Below are 20,276 nucleotides of genomic sequence, written 5' to 3'. Positions count from 1 at the left end.
TTGTCTGTTGTGGCTGAAACTGCCCTGAAGGGTTTTCTTCTAGAATGGAGAATAAATGGCTCCCTTTGTACAACACAAGAACCAATTGCTTTATCTCTTGTATTTCTGTCCTGTAGTGGAAGTCACTGAGAGTGCTGGAAATTTGTGAGGAACGAGACCAGACCGCTCACATCTCCTTTTGTTCCCTTGTCTTTGCCAGTCCCCTCAGGTCCTGCAGGCCCATGGTGAAGACGTGGTGAAGTGCACGGTTGTGCTGACTTGCACCAGAGGAACATAGCCATTTTCCACCCCTCTGTTCTTTTCCTCCTTTCAGCTGATGACTCGGGTCAGTATGCAGCGTCGCACGGAGGATTTTTAAGAAGGCTCGATGTGTTTTTGAGATGTGCTTAAGTTAACCTCCTGCTGTAGTACCCTTGATCAAGGTCCTGATCAATCGTTACAGTACAAATGATCCAGCTGTAAAAATGTGCAAGTAACTGATGAGCTAAACAGTGTAACTCACCTTAGAGAAAAGCATCAGCGAAAGTGATGCTGGGGGTCCTTTGCTTACGACCTATGCGACTTGCAACAGTTGTCCCGTTAATCTTATTTTCGAGTCCTGACATTTCATTGTAACGTCTAACAATGCCCGCTCCATCTGCAGTATAATAATGTTGCAAGGCACTGGATTCTCCCCCCCCCCCCCCAAGGTTTCAGTGTTTGTCTGGTAGTGACTGTTTCGATTTACAAAATCACTGGTCTGTGATCGCCTTCAAGTTGCTTTTTATTTAACAAAAAAAAAAAAAAAATCTAGCAACAAAAAAGTAAGGGTTCTGGTGGTGCTGAAAATAAAAAGTAGAAGGCAGTGGATTTAGAAATGAAAGTGAAAATTATGCAGCATGAAAATATAGTTCTGAACTATATATTTTTCTATATTAGCATTATTTTAACATGAACAACGTGAAATTAAGGAAAAACTATGACAAAGCCGTTTCAGCACAGCATTCATGCATGTCATTTACATATGCTTATGGTTTATATAATACAGTATAAGGGGATTTGTAACATGATAGAACCCTATTGTATGTCAAGGACCACCTGTAAATGTACTGCAGTATAAGCGCTTGTTGACATTATTCGACCCCTTGACTCCAGCACGTTGGCATAGGAAATGCCCTTCCTGTTTCGTTTCAGGGTGCCATGGTGTTTCGAAGCAGCTGTGACCACGTTCTCCGGGGGTTCAAGGACTCGGGAGGGTGACTTATTCCTCAGCTTTGGTCTGCAGTGGTCACGGTGATGATTAGGATATGTAAAAGCAAGATCAGCCTCCCAGAACCATAATTAAACTCACCAGACCCTTGGCCAGCCCTGAATGATGTTTCTCTCTCCCATTAGAAGTGAACATCCTCCGTCGTCCTTCGAGGATCTCCTGCTGTTACTGAAAAGCCCTCATTTCTCTCTTCTGTTTGGTTATTTATTTGTTTTTGCCTAAAAAGACTTTGACCTTCATTTTTCCCCTCTGATAAGAAGGCAGGAAGATGGATCACGTCCCCCAGCCCCACACTGCATTCAAGTACCTGCAGTATGGGAGGCTGAGGGGTGGTTATTAATGAATTTTTACCCAGGTGCTGTGGGATTGAGGCGGCCCCGGCGCTACCTGGGGATCGACTTATTACCTGCTATTGCTGCACAGCGCAATTGTTCCCGCGGCAAAATAGCGATGCCTGTGGATATACGTACACTTGATATGTCCCCCGTCTCCTGTAGCATAAGCAAGAGATTTCAGCAGCACTGAAGACCTGCCTGCAAGGTATTGATCTGCTGTGCCGTTGTTGAATTGCGCACAAAAGAGCACGGTGAGCGTGCTTTTCACTTCCTCACTTTTCCTTAAGGATGAACAGTCTGAATGTTGAAGTTTTCGTGCCTTTAAGCTTTCCCTTCCAAACAATGGTGCTCCATATAATATAATATAAGATATTCCAGCGTGGAAATCTTCTTCAGGGTTGCATTCACAAGAGTTTCTTGTTTCCTCTATCTTCACAGGTTGTTTCTTAACATATTGGAAACAAATTCCCTGGTCTGCTGTAATTAATGGAAGAATTTAATTACTGTTGTCTTCGTTCTCTCTTGCAGTTATTTTTGTTCATCAAATCAAAGGGGCACGATCTGTTAAACTGGTCGGTAGGATGTGTACTTTTGGTTATAACTCACATAGCCCTCCATGCTTTGTCATTTTTACTGCTATTTAAATGTCTCCCTAGCTGAAGACAGCAAGAAAAAGACGAGTACTGAATAATAAGCTGACCTGCAGCTGAGGGGAGGAAAATAAAACACGCTCAGCCACTCTGAAGCCGATAATAAACCTCTGGGGGGAGTTTCAGTGCCAGTGGCTGCCCACCTCTGCTGGGCGTTCTCATGTGGTTACAGTGGGCTTGTGCACATGTGTCCATCGCTCAAAGACCAGTATAAGAAGCAGTACAGAGTTAGTCTGTTGTGAGTCTGAGCAACCTCTGCAAGGTAGAAAGACCCCTTAGCACCTTCTAGATGATCAGAAGTATCCTGAAGTCACATCTGTATGAGATTGATACTCTCTGCTAATGTAGAGAGTGAAGAGTTTGGATGATGGTCCTGGAGCCAGTGACAATCCTTGCTGGTACATTTTTAGTCCAAGACTTGGACTCCGATGTTCTTGTAGTCTGCAACATGCTTTTACAACACCTGTACCACAAGTTCAGGCCAGTACCCTACCCAAGCCCATGCTCTACGATTTGGGAACTACCCAGCCTGTACACAAAATTGTATGTTAAAACAACTCATGCTGTCTCAGAAGAGTGCTCTCAGACCTCTGAAGCTTTGGGCTTTTGATGATGCTGGAGCAGCAGGTTCGGATGATGTGACTGGCTTGGGCTTCTGCCTTCTTCAGAGCAATGAAATTTGCAATCTCCACCCACATCAGTGATGTCATTCTTCCTAGCAGGATACACGTGTGGTGCCTCCTTACCTGGTCCAGAGTCAAGTGCATGTCTTTAGTGACTGGCTTGGGATCTCCAGTTCAATAGCAAGAATACTGTATTTTGTTTTCTTGCAGAGCCATTCCCCTGCTTTTAATATTTAATGTGTAATGCATTTAGTGAGACGGTACTATTTATGCCACTCGACTACATTTGTACTTTGTTTTTGGAAAATTATTAAATTTCGAGCAAAAATAAACAGGAAAATATAACAGTGGTGATAAGGTTGTTTGAGTAAGTAAGGAAGAGTTGAACTAGAAACCCAAAGTCCCCACAGAACAGAGCTGTTTCTATGGGAAACATTTAATTCCCGGGGTTGGACACTTCGAAATCCATGTGGAAAGTGTTCAAGTGCAGGAATGAGGAAGGGGAAGTCTGGGATGCTACTGGCAGCAGCGAGAGCTCAGATCCTTCACGCATTATGGTGCTGAACTGTCCTTCGGACGCTCATCTGTAGGAGTACCGTCCACCCTGTGAATCACTGGACCACTGTCCATTCCAGATGCATCACCTCATCCATCCTCGCTCGCATTGCCCATCGGCTGAAGCGGGCTGCTGCAGAAAGGCGACGGAGAGGCCTCCCTCCTGCCCTCGGACAGCTCACACAGCCTCCCTGCTGCCACTCCTTCCTGGGAAGAGTTAGTCATAGGAGTGGGGCTTCCTGCCGCACCCCTCCGCAGATGGAATTCATCCCTGTCCATACGGGGGTTTTCACTCATCAAAAAAATTATTTATGTCGTGACAGGAAAGCTATTTTCCCATTACGTTAGCAGCATTCACTTTTCACATTGCTGCCAATATTTTCCCTGCATGTATTTCCTTGCAGAGGCAGTTCTGTGTATTGTTGTTGAGAGGGAACAAGTTGACAGCAGTGCCAGTCGCATGCACATGGGCAACTTGCTACAAGTACACTAAGAGCAGCGAAGCGGCCGCAGCGAGGTATTTTGTTCCCGTCTCCCGCAGAGCTGTGACCGCCACGGTCACATGAGACCTAGCTCCTTGGCGCTTGGCCTCGCGCTGCGTCCGGCCAGAGTTCCTGCATGTGCTCTCCTGTCCCTGGATCAGGATCCAGTGTCACACTGATCCAAGTCATGATGATTTGATTTAACATAGATACAAACGTGATTGTGAAAGTATTGTCAGTCCCCCCCCAACATCACATATGCAGGTATTCACTACATGAGTAGCTGCATATAGTTGCTAAATACAAAGGTACTGTTGACAAATGATGTCATGTAAATTTGTGGTGTGGACAGGAGGTCCGGCGAGAAGTGAACCTAGACGAGATGCGTTCTGAGACCCTTCTTTAACAGGGATTTGAGGGAGACGGTAATTTTTCCATTCTCATTGGTGCCAGATCCAAGAATCCTTGGGCTTTTCGTTTTACACACGCGCACAAGTAGTGTCATTTAAGTTAAATGAGGTCTATAGACTATAAATTTAAAAAAAAAAAAAAAGAAAAAAACTTTAATGACTTGCATGATAATCACTTGGAATAAAGTTTAAAGACGTAATGCAATATTAGTTGGCATGGTGACACAGCAAGGAGTGCTGCTGCCTTCCAGCGCCTGAGCCCTTTGGCCACATGTTCGAATCCAGTTCAGTCCCTGTGGAGTTTGCATGTTCTTTATATGTCTGCATTGGTTTTGCCTGGGTGCTCTGGTTTTCACCCACAGTCCAAAGACATGCAATTCAGGCGAGCTGGTGACACTACAATGCCCACAAAGTATGTGTGTGTGGCTGCTCTGAGACATTCTGGTGTCCCGTCCAGGGTGTAACCCCCAGCCTTGCATCCAGTGATTCTAGGATGGGCCCTGGACCCCCCTGACCTCATTGTCCTAAGGATTAGAAAATATTATTCAATTATTTTTATCATTCCTAGCAAAAGATAACCTTTGAGTTATGCATTTAGTGGTATCAAAATTGTTGCAAACTGGAGTCATTAGGACGAGCACACCGAAGACGTTTCAGACACAACCCAGGATTTGATACAGGATTGGATGCTAGAGGACAAGCACACAAGGGTCCCTCTGTCCCCCCACCCCCCAAACCCCCCGGCAATTCAGCGAAATGATTATTGTGGATAATTTTGTAAGAGTGTCCAACATTGCCTTCAAATCACTTTTTCTTTCCAATAAATTGAACCACACAGAGCAAGACCCACATGGGTTGGTTGCCTTGCCTTGCCTTGGTGAATCCCAGTGCAGAGGACGTGAGGAGGGGTGGGGCTCCGCACTCATTTGGTCTGAATACATCTGACAGGGACGCGCTGTGGGTAAGGCAGCGCTTGTGTTCCGACTGCTCGCGCTGCTCCTTGCCCGGGATGCGTTAATGAGTAGGTAAACACAAGACAATGGCACCCGCTCTCATTTCTGCGTGGTGAATAAGATTCCGTGCCGCCTCTGTCGCACAGAGAGGCCGAGAGCTCAAAGCCGGCAGCGCTAAATTACCATGTTCATTCACTCGGATATAAATTACTGCGTGTGGCTCGGGGTGTTTCACTGCCACGATTTTCCCTCTGCCTGCCAGCATTCCTACATACACATGTGACACACTAGAGCCCTCCCAAATGAGCACCCACACGTGGCAATCGTTTTCCCTACTCTCTAATCTTCTATCATGTCCTTGGAATGTTTCTCATATTACTTTTGATTTCCGCTTTGTACTTTTTACGTGTTCGGGACCAAGTACGGTGTGAAGTACGTGCATATTGTGTGCTGGTGCGGGGTCCGACCCAGGACGGGAGGCGGGAGTAAGTGATGCGCAGCTTCCCGGAACTACGACAACCAGCTGCTCCCACTCGACCACAACAAGGAGGATTAAAAAGGCAGCTGGCCTCAGGACTCGGGAGCGGTGTTTGGGAGGTATTTTGGGGAGCAAACAAAGAGCAGCCTGCAGAAGAAGAGTTTTGTTTTGGTTCGGTTCGGTTCAGTTCGGTCAGGTCTTGTCTTAGTCGCTGCCTTTTGCCCAGAAGGGCCTGTTTCTATTAGTTTTTGGCTTCTAATAAAACCCTTTTTGGTTGAAGTCCTGCTGTCTCTGGCCCACAACCGGTCACAACCTATAACCTATGAGTACTTTGTCCATTATGTGCATTATACTCATTGATAAATACTATTTATGAACTATATACACATATAGAAGCACTTATTTAATACTGAAAATACTGCATATAAACTATATATATATATATATACAAATAAGTACATATGTTAATACTATATATGAAAAATATGTACATATATGTACTTATTTGTGTATATATACAGCAAATATTATATATGATCTATATATACATATATTAACTTATTTGTGTGTATATATAGTTTATATATAGTATTTTTATCTTTCGATGAGTATAATACACAATAAAATACTGTTAACCCAGTTGGAGGTTCATAAATAGTCGGATAAGTGCAGGATGTTTTAAATTTTTTTGTCTCATTTGAAATAATTTTGTCTTGTCTTGTTTACACTAATTTTGACCTGTTTTGCTGAAATGATCCAGGTGATGAGCCATGTTATTCTGTGTTATATTTAATTTTGTTTTCAGCGCCATCATGGGCTGCGCTATTAGTGACTTGTAGCTCCTTGTTCAGTTTTCTGTTATAAAACTATGTAAATGTGGTGAAATGATATATTGCTGAGGCAGAAAGTGCCATCTTGGCAAGACAGTCCGTCTCATGCCTTTTGCGTGCCGTCGACGTAAGATCAAAGTGCCACGTGAAATTATATTATGGAACTGTTTGTGTTGTGCACCTCCTGTCAGATCTGTCTATTTTTGTACTCGGTCTTTCTACTTCTCTCCATATTCTCGCTTTGATACCCATATTTCTCACCTTCACAGGGAGGGGAGACAGAAAAATACTTGTCTCCAGAATACACACATTCCACCATTTCTGTGCATAAATTGTGATCTCCAGTCAAAATTCTCACTTCCTTCTTCACTTGATCCATATTTTTATTATTATAACCATGGGAAGACCAATTTTAGCAGACTGAACAAAGAGAATCAAATTTTTGGCCCAAATGACCAAATACACACCTGTTATTCCTCTAAGTGTAATGTTCAGAATAGACTGGTGGATATACATAAATTCATAGACACTTTTCTTCAAAATGACTTACAGTGCCATGGTACTTGGTACACTGATTTACCCATTTGTGCAGCTGTTTTTTTCCTTTATTATTTACTATAGCAGTTTAAGGTAAGTGTCTCACTTTAGGGTACTGTTTCCAGACATGGGATTCGAACCTGGATATTGAATTCCAAGGCAGTAGCTGTAACCACCACACTGCAGCTTAGTACAAATAGATATTTTTGGTATTTTCAAGAGTTCATGTTAAATACTGTGTGATTGGTATGGTCCTTAGTATATTTTAGGTAACAATAGCTTTAAATACCTATTAGTAGGTAGAGGTTTTGCTCAGTAGTTTGATGGAGGAAGCAGTTGTACTCTTTAGTGGGGTTACAGAGACCCCTAGTGGTTGTGGTGCAAACTGCAGGCTGGGTGGAGCCTCTAATTATGAGTCAACAGAACAGATTTGTTTTGTGATGTTGACCTTGTGCATGAAATTATAGTTTTAAGATTCATAATATTTCACTGCTTCAATACTTGGCTTGAGTTTAGTCTTATAATGTAGTGCCTTTATGGTTTTTTCCCCTTCTAAAATAGTGACAAATCTATTGTGTAATATTTATGAAAGTCCTGAATTTTTACTCTTTCACGTGTTCACTTAATGGAGCTTCTGGGATTCTTAAAGCAATAAAAGGTTCACTGAAAATATTCACTTTTAATTCGTATGTCACTAAAATGCTGTCACACGGTACTCTGCTCTGGAGTGCAGAAGGAATATGGGGGTTAGCAGTGTTACCGTGGTGTTTCACTGATTTGTGTCAGAGGACAGGAAACATTTGGATATTGTTTCCAAATGTTTTTAAAAAATGAAGTCTTAAATTACCGGGCTGCTCATGGGCTTGCGTTGACCTCATGGGGGTCGCGTGGGTGCGGGAAAGTAAACCTGACGCCATCATGTATTTTTTAAATGACAACAAAGGACAAGAGGAGCTATAATCTATATTTAACATGCCAGAAATCCGTCATATACACTGGCATTGAGCAGCCGTGTGCTTGTCGACTGTCAACGTGAGTCATACTTGGATTCCTCACTGAGGCTCCAGGAGTGAAGACGGGAGACTTTGAAGGCCACACACGACTAACTAGAAAAGCACGTCGGGTGCTCATATTCTAGCCTCGTCGTTTCCATAGGGGGACGGAATCATCATGTGCCCATCTGCCGGAATGTATCGGGGCCTACGAGTGCTTGGCTGGAATGCAGAACATGAGGGCCGTCTCACACCTGATCCCCCTGCCGCTGCCGCCATGCTCCACTCCCACGGAACTGATGTCTCCTTCGCTCCATAAGTGCGATCGCATGAGCTCCTCTCTGTATGTTTCACTAAACATTAAATCAAATGCCAGAGCTGCTTGAAATAAACGCTCAAAGTACAGATGGACAATTTTATTTTCCCTCTTGCTCATCTTTTCATCCATCGGTATCATTCCACCCAGAGATCCTGAGGACCTATGATGTGACCCCACTGGAAAATTGATCATTCATACAATAGTGTGTGATTAACACTGGCTAAAAGTCATATTTTGCGCTATACTGTATATAGTTCTTAATTTTTCTGCATTTTTTAAAAGATGAAGGGGTTTAAATATTTAAATCGCTTTTACAGTTACATTAAAGCCATTTATTCAGCGGATGCTTTAAGTCAGCTTTTCGCTCAGCCCTTAAAATGTTGTACATCCACCTGTTTAGTGAAGTTCTGTGTGTCTAGTTTCATGTACTTTAGTCCTGTACATGTGTAGCGTGTTTGTAATTACTTTTATTTGAGTTGGTTACAAAGGTTTTAATGTTTTTTTTTAAAGACTTTGATAGGGATGTGATGCGGTATGTGGAAGGGGAAGGTAAGGCGTACGGCAGCACCCTGGGAACAGGCCAAAGGACCACCAGTTTAATAAATCATATAGAGTAGTTCTCATTGTTTTCATTATCCATCATGCTGCATACATGCTGGTTTTATTATAAATGTCCAAATAAGGTTTTCAACGCATAGTTACACCTTTGGATTAATTAATACTGTTAGAGCTGCGACCTTTGGACCGAAGGTTTCAGGTTCTAGTTTCACCTCCAGCTGCCGTACCTTTAAACAAGGTACTTGCCGTAAAATTGCCCTGATGTGTAAATAATTGTAAGTACTTTAATATTAAAGTCACTTTGGAGAAAAGTGTCTGCTAAATAAAGAGATGTCAAATGTCACATTCTTTAGGCAGGCGTTCGTGTGATGTGTGCCAGTATCGGACTGAGTGGCTGGCTGCACCTCAAGAATTGCGTATCTGTATGACGGTGAAATGTACTTTGGTTTAAATCCCACCGCGAGAGCGACTCGTCATTTATCCTGGCGATTTTTCACAGGATGGTTGCAAGATGATTGGGTGGCGCAGTGACTAGCACTGCTGTCTCACAGCGCGTGGGTGGTGTGACAAGATGTGGGTTCGATCCCCGCTCAGTCTGTGTGGAGTTTGCATGTTCTCCCCATGTCTGTGTGGGTTTCCTCTGGGTGCTCTGGTTTCCTCCCACACTCCAAAGATATGCTGTTCAGGTTCACCCACAGTGTGTGAGTGACAGAGTGAGAGTGTGTTCCACTGCTGTATGGATGAGTGACCCGGTGTAAGTAGTGTATCTAGCAGTGTAAGTCACCACGGTGAATAAGGGGTGTGGCCTGATAACACTACATAGAATTCACTGGAAGTTGCTTTGAAGAAAGTGTCTGCTAAATAAATAAATGTAAGATGAATTGTACGGTTTATCATCGCAATTTCAACATTTCCTTCATTTGTTTAGCTGACACTTTTCCCCAAAGCAACTGAAAACTGCTGGTCATTTTTACTGTATCAATTCAGGGTAAGTACTTTGGCCAGGGGTACTACAGCAGGACGTGTGATTCAAACCTGGGTACATCAGCCACTAACCGCTCCAGCAGCTGCAGCATTACATACAAATGAAATTCGTTGACCCGTTTCCACTGGGATTCTGCAGGCAAATGGGTCCACTTTACTGCAGTCCAGAGGAACTGGATTGTCTAATAAAAGTCATGTGATTCTGTGTATTTTTAAAGCAAATGAAAGAGCTGAAATAAGTCTTGCCTGGCACTTTTAAAAGGTGCCGGTAATTTACGATCAATTTGCAGTTTTCCTTCCCCCGAGGAGAAGCGCGCAATTCAGAATTAACGTCCCGTCAGTTTAATGCCGGGTTACTTACAGCCCTCGATATTTCTTCAGCTTTTTTAATTCCGGCGACCATCAAGGATGCTATATTGCGTTACATAGCAGCTGCTCTTCATTCTAAGGTGTTTCACCACAGGGTTCGGTTTCTACCCTGAAGGTTGTGGGACGCAGTGCGACACAATAAATGGGAACGAAACAATGAAACGCGTGCCGCTCGGTTCGTTTAAAGCTCAGCCTCCACATATTTCAGCAGGCGCTTTAAAGATGCCAGAGAAAGGAGCGGTTCGAGTCCTTGAGGCTCGCTTTAAGCGCTCCCTCTTTGTTCTTATGACCCAGCGTGGCCTAAAGCATTCTCTTTGAAATCAGCTCCATAAATTTCAAATCAGCGCCAAGTCTCCCCTGCCGAGGCCTCGTTCCACAAGATCGGCTGGAGAAGGTCGATCGACGGAGATGATGCGAGATGAACACGCCTCTGCGCATCTCTTTGCCCCTGTCCGCAAGCTGCCAGCTCCCGAGGGAAGACCGCAGGGAGATTAGCTCTTCTCCTGCTCTTCACCACATCGCTAAGCTCATGACTGATTACACAAAGTGTGTCTGTAGCAGGAACACACTTGAACATAATTATGGTGAAAATAAATACAGGCATTCCTCAATCTGTGCACTGTCCTGTCTGAAATTTCACTACAGGGAGTCCCTGGTTACAAACGTTTGACTTACATACAACCCGTAGTTACGAACCACCCCCCTGTAAAGCCTACTATATTAAAAAATTTGAGCTACATACGATGATTCGTAATAAGAAATGCGTGCTTCTTTGCGATGCTCATCAAAACATTGCGCGTCTACAGCGGTTCGTCGGCTCGTGAGCCCAAGGAAGGACGAAGTCGGACCACGTTGCTGTGAACGGTGTCTCCTGTGTGTTACTGTATTTGGCTTTAATTTTTTTGTTTTTATCCTCCTAACCATGGCGCTAAAGGGTAAATATGATGGAAGTGATGGTGATGCACCAAAGAAAAGGAAAACGATCACGATTTAAACTAAAGTGGAAATAATACAGCGAAAGGTGAAATGCCAACGAACATTGGTAAAGCAAACACTGAAGTTTCTTTAATGTTTTTTTACACACACATTCTCTCTCTTCCTCCTCTCTCTATGATAAATATTGTAGTAAGATTTATTATTATCTCGGTATTTCTCTATTGCATTCAAGATGCACAGGACAAGATAATATACCCCATGCGTATTCATCAACGGCTGTACACAAAGACCCAGAGAACATCGAGCGTACTCAACAGACATCTCCATGACCCAAGACCAAGAAGCTTAGCTACATTCTCCAAAAAACCCAACCAACCAAACCAACACACCCACCAACCAAATCAAACTATTATTATTATTATTGTCATTGTTCTCATTATTATTATTACAGTATTGTTATATTAAAGATGTTTTAATGTATCCGGAAGTGTTTCTTTAATGTTTTTTTTGCATTAAAAGGTACACGATGTATTACATACAAAGACAGACATTTGACAAACTGTTAGACACGAACCATACCGAGCTGTTCCAACTTACGTACAAATTCGACCTAAAGACAGACTTAAGAACGGAACTCGTTCATAATCTAGGAACTGCCTGTATGATGTTTGAACAAACAAAAAAAAAACGGTATAACAAAATTTATACAAAGCATATTCAAAAAAATTTGAAAGTAACATGTTGCGTGAGTGAAGCAGAACTGCAGCTGGTGCTAGTAGTACCATCAGCTGTTTCCTGACTTTTCTTTGCTTTGTGCAGTTGCAGTGAAAGAATGACTGCCAAGCCTCCTCCTTCCTGCACCCACCACAACTCAACTGTTCTTATCACTCAGTGAGTACAGTAACAGTTCATTACAGAATATTTAAGTATATTTTCTTCTTTATTTTAAATTATGGTTGAATGTGACAAATTAACCCTATTTTAGAATCTCGTGTCTGCGTGCAGTTCTCTCCTTCTGTCGATGTAATGAACTCATTGCATTTTTCTCTGAGATCTATGTTGCTTTGGTAAAAAGCATCTGCTAAATGAATGAATGTAAACGTAAATTATCTGCATTTGCTTTTTAATATAAATTTCATTATTGAACGTTTGTTGCTGTGTACTGGATATAAGGAAAACACCATTCGTTTCTGAAAAACGCTGCCAAGAAACATACCCATCAATGACGTCATTAAGTGTTTCATAAATCATGAAGTGATTCACATGCCTGCATCCATGTCTCTTCGTCCGTTGGTGTAATGCACTCTTGTTTTGTTCTCTGAGATGCTCATCGCTTTGGAGAAAAGCATCTGCTAAATGATCAAATGTAATTTTCACATATTTACATTTATTTAGCAGATGCTTTTCTCTGAAGCAACTTCCAATGAACTCTATGTAGTGTTATCAGCCCCCACACCTTATTCACCAAGGTGATTTACACTGCTAGATACACTACTTACTACGGGTCACTCATCCATACATCAGTGAAACACACTCTCTCTCTCTGTCACTCACACACTATGGGGGAACCTGAACAGCATGTCTTTGGACTGTGGGAGGAAACCAGAGCACCCAGAAGAAACCCACACAGACACAGGAAGAACATGCAAACTCCACACAGACTGAGTGGGGATCAAACCCACATCCTCTTGTACTACCCAGGCGCTGTGAAACAGCAGTGCTACTTGTTCCATGCTGTTTCCTAGTTATAATTGGAAGAATTCCTTTGGGGTTTTTTGGATGGGGTGGGACCACGTTATTATACGTCCCATTTAAAACAATGGGAAATTGTTGGGCTTTTGGTATCCAAAATGTCAGCAGCCGCACCGTTTTCAGGAATGGATTCATTTCTTAAATGGAGGGTTTGCTGTACGTGTAAAAGTAAAACATGGAGGCTGCAGACCGTAGTCCCCTAGATACAAAAGAAGAGCTTCGTTGCATATGTAACAGCGCAGTTGTTTGATTAAATCAGTTTTTCACAAAAGTGATTCTATAATCGCTGTGATGGCCTGGTGATCCGTCCAGGGTGTTGCCTCCCTAGCCGAGTGCCTTAAGCGGTTATCGTTCATCCGTTCGTTTCTGAATTTTTTTTACTGGACTATGAATTTGTTTCATGCTCAGTATTCATAGCTGTTTTACAGACTGCAAGTGCCTTATGATTTTATAATGAGAAGCTGAATATTATATTCTATTTACTGTACAGTGTAAATATTTAATATAGTGGAACATGGTGATATTGACACAGCGTGCAGATCCAGTGATTGAGAATGGAGGTTAACGTTCACAGACGGAACGTCGCTGAAGATGACGGATGCGTGATTTGTTTGTTATGTCTGCACGGGTGTTTATGGGTGGGTTGTCACTCACCGGACTTGAGTAAGAATGTTTTACTGTGAGGAGCACTGCTCCCACACCCCTTGAATACTGGCGAAATGCTTTGATTATCTCATACAACGACCCAAACACTAATTATATGTATTAGAGTCACCGGAAACAAAAAACTTCAGAAGGTATTCATTCTGAATGTGGGTATGTCTTGATATGGATACATGTACATATTTCATATTGCATGATCCTTCTATTTACAAAGTAAGTAAATAATATTAAATACAGGGAGTATCTGGGTTATGAACGTCCGACTTACGTGCAACCCATAGTTACGAACCGCACCCCCGTAAAGCCTACTATATTAAAAATTTTAGCGACGTACAATGATTCGAAATAATGTGGAAATAATAAAGCGAAAGGTGAGACGCCAACGAACTTTGGAAAAGCGTCAGGCTACAGTCGGTTAACGATCGGGACGATTTTAAAGGACAAAGCGAAAATAATGGAGCATGTAAAAGGCTCTGTCCCGATGTCTTTCTCTCTATTATCATTACATCATTACATTGTGTTATTATTATTATTACTGTATTGTTATATTAAAAATGTTTTAGTGTATCCAGAAGTGTTTCTTTAGTTTTTCATGCATAGAAAGGTACACTATACACTATATACGAAGGCAAACATTTGACAAACTGACGTTAGACACGAAACGTAGCGAACTTTTCCGACATACATACATATTTGACTTAAAGACAGACTTAGGAACGAAACTCGTTCGTAATCCGGGGACTGCCGGTATTGCGGTTCTTTTGGGGCGCGTTCCGTGCGTTTCGCTGTCCACCAAATAAAACATTGAAGCCGTTTAGTCTTGATTCCAATAGCAGCTGTCCTCCAGAGTCGTATCTGTGACAGACGGCCATATGGTTTCCAAGCGGTCGCCAGCAAACAGAATCTGTGCTCTTGCTCATCCCAGAAGAGTTGCAAGGGAGCAAAATTCCCCGGCACTAAAACTGATTCATTCGGGTTTGAGTTTTTTTTTTCCTCTCCTCAAGCTTGGAAACGGTAAATTAACTAGCTCATAGGCATTGTTGAAGAATCCGGGTCGTTGTTTTTCATTCCTTCAGAAAAAATATATATATATATTTGATTGGCTGTGAAACTAGACCTAAAGATGTAGTTTAGTTTGATTTTTCTGAGAATTGCTGCATGTCTGAAAGTGAGCACAAATCAGAACTTATTCATTTCTCTTTTTGTCAAGTGCCCGATTAAAACTCCATATGAAAAGCATGGCGGTTGATTTATTGGCAAATATGCACAATGAAAGACTTAGCAAATGCATTTTCTTGCAAGCTACACGCGCTGTAGATGTTGGATTATATAGAGGCGTAGTGTGAAGGATTTGTCAAAGTTCAACCCACTCCGAGAACAACCCTGAATTACTGATAACACGAAGAGCCGCCGTGAATGAGTCATACAAATTCTTTTCACCACGGCAAGAAAATAACACCATTACTTATCCTATTGTTTACTGGAAACCAAGGCAACCCATTGATAACTGGATGGATGTTTTTCCTTGGGTCCTCTGTTTAGGATGCTGGATCTGTTTTATTTCGTTGTATCCTACCAGTACGTACAGAATTTTGCAATCATGGTTTTCATCGACGTGTTTCATCATATATTGCTAGGTAGTCATCCTTCGTGTATTTAATCACACATCATAGTCAAGCCAATACTACGGAGTGAATGCAGGAAAAATAATGATCATCAGCCACACAATAATATTTTTTGCTGCTTAGTCAACACTTGTATTATTCCTATTACATTCCATGATGTGCCTCCATTTATTCTCACAGCACCTGGGTGGTGCGAGAGGATGTGGGTTCGATCCCCTCTCGGTCTGTGTGGAGTTTGCATGTTCTCCCCATGTCTGCATAGGTTTCCTCTGGGTGCTCTGGTTTCCTCCCACAGTCCAAAGACATGCTGTTCAGATTCCCCCAGAGTGTGACGAGAGTGTGTTCCACTGATGCATGGATGAGTGACCCAGTGTAAGTAGTATATCTAGCAGTGTACATTTGTAATGAACAATTACATTTACGTGTATTTCGGATGCTTTTCTCCAACGCGACTTCCAATGAACTCTATGTAGTGTTATCAGCCCACACACCTTATTCACCAAGGTGACTTACACTGCTCGGGAAGAACATGCAAACTCCACACAGACCGAGCAGGGATCGAACCCACGTCCTCTCGCACCACCCACCACCGCAACGCAGCAAAATTTTACTGTGGTTTGCTGCCAGCTACATAGAGAAGGTCCTGAAGCTCGTATTTCTTTTGCTTACTTTGACTCCATTACATGTCTGTCACATTCTTCTCATCGTTTTTAAATTTTTAACATCTAATGCTTTACATTTATTTTAATATTTTTACATTTATTTAGCTGCCACTTTTCTCTAAAGCAATTTACAGTGTTAAGCCACCTACAACAATTTACCTCTTTACACAGCTGGATAATTTTACCGGAGCAATCTAGGGTAAGCACCTTCTCAGTGGTACTGTACTATAGTTCGAAGTGTGATTCAAACCTGCAACCTTTGGGTTCAAAGGCAGCACTTCTAACCACTGCACTCCCTACCACCCCTCTTTCAACTTTCCCTCCTGAAAATCATTTTTGCTGCAAACCGCCAGCGGCTGTGGTCCGACCCAGGTCAACGTGGACGCGACACACGCTGCACAAATAAGCTCCACGACTGCGGCACAATCAGCGCGAGTGTGATGAGTGTGTTGCATGTGTGTTGAAATCCTGGCATTTACTGCACTGCAATGGCAGGGGTACAGCATCCACGTGAGGCCTGACATGTGGTGTCCATGTGTCCCCTTCCCAAGGGACCTGATCCACTGCCCACCCCCCCACCTGCCTCCCGCAGCACTGCCCTGGCACCCAACTGTCAGAATCTGATCCTTCCCTCACATTTATATGAAATCATGACAGTTTACATCCTCCCCCCACCTAACCCCCACCTCCCCAACCCATGGGAATGTAGGATTATTGCTCACCCATGACTAACCGCAATGCAGCAAAGAGGCCCCCAAGGTCCATATATCCCGCTCACCCCTCAGCATCCCACGTCGCCTCCCCCTTGAATATTTCACCCCAAACTCCTCAAAGCGCCTTCAATGGATCTACAGGAGGTCATTCTGGTGCAGCTTCTTCTTATCCTTACCAATGAACTGCAAAAATGCCTCTCTAAAGCAGTGCTCCCACAAGCCTTGTGTGTTCAGTGCGTTTCTCCTCATAGTAAACCGCACATTCCAGCCAATACGGTACAAACATTCGGTTACGATACGGTTTCCGATATCGATACAAATACGATATCAGAGTAGCAGCTGGAAAACAGACAGTTTCCACCACTCCCGGTGCTTTGTACACCTCGGGTGATTGACATAAAAAAAATGCTGCCGTTCCGCAGCACGGGACGCACCACAAACCTACTCTTTCGACGACGGCTCGCTTGGGATGCGGCCGCAGTCACGGTCAACGTGGGGTTAAGCAGCTCTCGGTATCCCAGCGATCTGGAATGTGTACCGATACACCACGGTACATTCTCCTTGACAAGGCCAGATTCTGCATTATTTAGCACAACAAGAGATTCTCCTTGGCTGCTGTAGCAACAGAAACACCTCTTTATTCTTTAACGCCTTGCACAGGGTACTAAATGAACAGATGCGGCATCTGCGTGAGGTAAACAGCACAGTACACTACATTTACATGTATTCATCTAGCAGACGATTTTCTCCAAAGCGATGTACATCTTATAAAAAACACAATGTGTTCATTACATTAGCAGGAAGAGACACTTAGATGCAGACGTGTGATTCTTAAGTGCAGTTAGTTTGTTTCTTTCCACCATATGAACCAATGTTCACCGCATGAGTAGCTGCAAAAAACTTAAACCCCGATTCCTGATCACCTCCCTGGTAATATTTTTTTTGAGATACATGTAGATCATCAGAATAAATTAATAACATATACAATGACAGGTACAGCAGCAGTGGAAATGGCTGAAATGCACTTACTGTATATGTATTAACTATTCCTGCCTATAAATGCTGTAAATATTTAATGGGTGCTGTCACTGATATCGAAACTGAAGTCGGTGAGTCTCACGGAGATGTCTATGTGTTCTTTGCCATCGGAGTCACTATTTATACATGGAAGTTCAGTGTTGTACTATGCTGCTTAAACATATGTAAAACCCTTGTGTCCCTTCATTTTACCACAAAATAGTTGTTGAATCAGATGCAGTCTTTCTCATGTGAGATAATAGGTGTGTAATGACCAATTCCATATGTTGCTTTAGAGGAAATTATGTGTGTGGTAGAAACATGGTAGTAGTGCAGGTACAGAAATAAGTGAACCCCAGGTTGCATTGGTTAAACCAAGTAGGCAAGTAGAATCAAGTGTGTAAATCATAATCATTTACTCATTTTATGAGTTTTTTTAATATTTAGATTTTGTAAGTTTAATGTAATATACAAGAATAATGACCATCCCTTTAGGTCTCACGTACTTTCAAGCAGCGCTGTAGACAAGCAGCATTATTCCAGTAATTTGTACTTTGGTTTAATTCTGGCTGAGTGATAAACGTATTTGCCATACACATACTATGAATGTGAATTTGAAAAAATTTGAAACAGTGACTTCTGCTGAGGCTGACATCTGCTGATGAGATGAGGCAGTGCAGAGAAGCTGCAGCATACAAATAAACTAAACTAAAATAAAATAGGGTCAGCCTGATACCATTGATTAACATTAGTCATCATTATGGAAATGGAAAAAATCTGCTTTGAAATAAAATAAGCCTCATTTTGAGAAATGTTTCAAAATAGCATGGAAAGAAAGTAAATGATGTAAACAGTATGTTATTATTTTTGACAAGTGTATTTATATTTATGGCAATCCCCGAGTAACGATTGCCCAACTTACATACAACCCGTACTTACAAACTACCCCCTTAGTGACTGGAAGTTGATTTTTTTTGTCACCCTTCAGTAACAATCAAATGAAAACTTCATAATGAAGCCTTTTACATGAAAAATTTGACTTACTGTATATACAATGGTTCATAATAATAAATGGGCGCTACTTTGCAACGCACATCAAAACGTTGGGCGTCTACAGCGGTTTGTCGGTTCATGGGTGGGGCGCGTGAGCCCGAGTTAGTACAGAGTTCATTCTGTTTCCGTTAACAGTGTCTCATGTGTTACTGGATTTGGTTTTTTTTTAAACCCTCCTAACCATGGAACCAAAGTGTAAATGTGATGCAAGTAATGGTGATGCATCCAAAAAAAAGGAAACAATCACAATTGAAACTAAAGTAGAAATAATAAAGCGAAAGGTGAAACGCAAACGAACATGAATGGAAAATCAAACATTAAGTTTCTTTAATGTTTTGCACGCATGCAAGCACACACAGTGTCTCTCTCGCTGAGAGCACTCTGCAGCAAAAGACACTTCTTCCCAATTACGGAATCTCACTCCAGACAAGGCCCAAATCACCCCCCGCGTTCTTAAACCTATCTCTTTGCTCAAGCCGCATCCCTCATTGTTCCCCAGTCCTGTTTCACGTCTCTTTGATAACGACCGCCCGCCTTGACCCTCGACCAGGATTTCGGATCTTCGCCTCTTTCAGTTTGTCGATCGCCCAACCATTCGTCCATCCCAGACCACGAGAACACGTCTAGCCCTTTGATACTGAATAAACAATCCTTCCCTTGGGTACAGCCTCCTCTATTTCATCTGTTCTTCATGACAATGGTAACATTTATTATTATCTCTTTCGAGCTCTCTTTCGATTGTAAATACTGTAGTTACATTGTATTATTATTATTATTATTATTATTACTGTAATGTTATATTAAAGATGTTTCAGTGTATCCCATATGTTTCTTTAATGTTTTTATGCATAGAAAGGTACACGATATACTAAAACATTTGGCTAACTGGCATTAAATACCCACCATACCTAACTGTTTTGACTTACATCAAAATGCAACTTAAAGGCAAACTAAGGACACGGAACTTGTTCGTAACCTGGAGACTGCCTGTATGTACATTATGTACATTATTTAGCTATATGTTGTTTCTTTATATATATATTTTTTTCCCTCAAACTTTCCTTACTGGTACCATTTTTGAGTCAAGGTAAAGCGGTAAGTGACCGTGAACATAGATGGTTTGAATTTATAATCATCTAGACAAACACTTGGTTTACACCAATTTGTCATCCTGCCCTTTGGGCTTCATGGAGTCCCACTCAGTCTTCCAGACATGATGGACAAGTTCTTCTGTTCATGTGCTGTTTTACACTCCATACCTTGATGATGTCATCATAAACGGCAATGACTTGCAATGGCTGTAAATTACCATCCAGTCTTTATTTGTCTGAAAATTACAACCAGAAATCAGGTTTGGCTTCAGTCAGGTGGTCCCAGCCAGTTTATGATGGCGAAGGAGTGTGGCATATGCTGATTGCAACATACCAAAACCTTGCAAAATCTTTTCACGTGTATGAAGTGTTTATAATGATTATAAAATATAAAATAATTATAATGCAATAATGTTTGAAACTATTCCTAAAAATGTAAC

This window comes from Scleropages formosus, chromosome 1 (genome assembly GCF_900964775.1).
Source record: "Scleropages formosus chromosome 1, fSclFor1.1, whole genome shotgun sequence".
NCBI lineage: Eukaryota > Metazoa > Chordata > Actinopteri > Osteoglossiformes > Osteoglossidae > Scleropages > Scleropages formosus.
Note: the sequence above shows the minus strand (reverse complement) of the source record.